This window comes from Trachymyrmex cornetzi, unplaced genomic scaffold, assembly GCF_001594075.2.
Source record: "Trachymyrmex cornetzi isolate Tcor2-1 unplaced genomic scaffold, Tcor1.1 scaffold883, whole genome shotgun sequence".
NCBI lineage: Eukaryota > Metazoa > Arthropoda > Insecta > Hymenoptera > Formicidae > Trachymyrmex > Trachymyrmex cornetzi.
The window spans coordinates 112,969-114,516 of NW_017300227.1; the positions used below are offsets into that span (position 1 = coordinate 112,969).

General features: G+C 38.2%; 1 pseudogene; it reads left to right on the forward strand.

Moving 5' to 3' along the window:
• Positions 1-888: 888 nt before the first annotated feature.
• On the forward strand, positions 889-1,539 carry LOC108769303 (uncharacterized; annotated as a pseudogene).
• Positions 1,540-1,548: the final 9 nt, after the last annotated feature.

Consider the following 1,548-nt stretch of genomic DNA (forward strand, 5'->3'; position numbering starts at 1 on the left):
TAAAAAGATAATAAAATGTTATTTAACTCTAGAAACTCGGGATTGCCATTGCTCCTTTGACATCTAACAGTGATAAGTTACGGTACCATATATTTCTTGTAATGTATAAACACATTTATTGTTATTAAGAGCAAAGAAATGAATGTATTTATTATAAATTTTAAAACTACTCGTTAATCTCGTTATTAATACTAACATGATTATTATATGACAAAATGTTCGCAATTATGATATTCTTCAAAAAAATGCTGCATACAAAAATATTGCTTGCATTAGGAATATCGTATTACAGCAGGTGCACCACATATGGAGCAGCAAAGTATTTCTTGAATATCCTTTCCGTGAAAGGATCCTATCCGTTGAAACAAAAATCTACTAAAGTTTCGAATTGTGGATGTCGTTCTTCGATGTATTCACTCTTATACCAGGCATATTTAAAAAGATTATGAAATCGCGAAAGAGATAGTTGTATATGCGTTAAGGGAGTAGTCTGCTTTACAAGGTCAAAAAAATCGATTTTTTTTTATTGCTTAAATTGATAGATAAACTATCCAAGAATAGATTCCTAAAAAGATAAATTCCTATTCAAAGTATTTGTGACGGCCGAGAGCAGGTAGGCGCGGAGCGCGCCGCGGCGAATGCCAGTCTGCTCCGAGCGCGCGCCTGTCCCTCGATCCCCTTACCTGAAGTAAATCCGTACGGAGACGAATGTCCAGTTATAAAAAATGAATGTGTGGGACACGTGCAGAAAAGGATGGGCACACGACTACGGAATATAAGAAAAAAAAATAAACTTGGTGGAAAAAATGGTCTGACCGAAGCTGTTATAAAAAAGCTAACAATTTTTATGGCTTAGTTATTAGAAGACATCAAGATTCCGTTGAAGACATGAAAAATGCCATTTTTGCCACGTTAGACAACTACTGTTCGACCGATGTAAAACCAAGGCAGAGAAATGTCCTGAGAAATGTCCTGCGGGCACCGACAGCTGGCGCAAAGCTCAAGCGACGAACGAACTGAAAAATTTTAAACACGATGCTCCATTAATTAACAGCGATATCGAGAAACATATTCGCCCAATTTACGAAGATCTGTCGAATAATGACCTTTCAACGCGATGTCTTGGTGGTCATACTCAAAACCCAAACGAATCATTCAATTCAACGGTGTGGCGTATGGCGCCAAAACATTTACATTCCGGCAAAAAAATTGTCCAGATAGCTGCATATATGGCCGCAGGCATTTTTAATGAGAGATACTTATCCATCCTGATGACAATGCAGCTGCTGGATTTACGCATTGGCCAGCAATGCAAATTATAATTTGCAAATAATTATTTGCCGATACTACTGACGAATAGCGGATTGAGCGAAAGAACGCGCGGCAGTCACTCAGCAGCAAAGAGGCCAGGACAGCTCGAAGAACCAAACAAATTCATCTTCATGAATACTACGAGGAAGCTGAAGGCCTCTTATATGGTGCAGGAATCGCTGATTAGCAGATTATTGATGTAAGTAGTCAATAAATCAAACTTTTTCCGACCGCAAA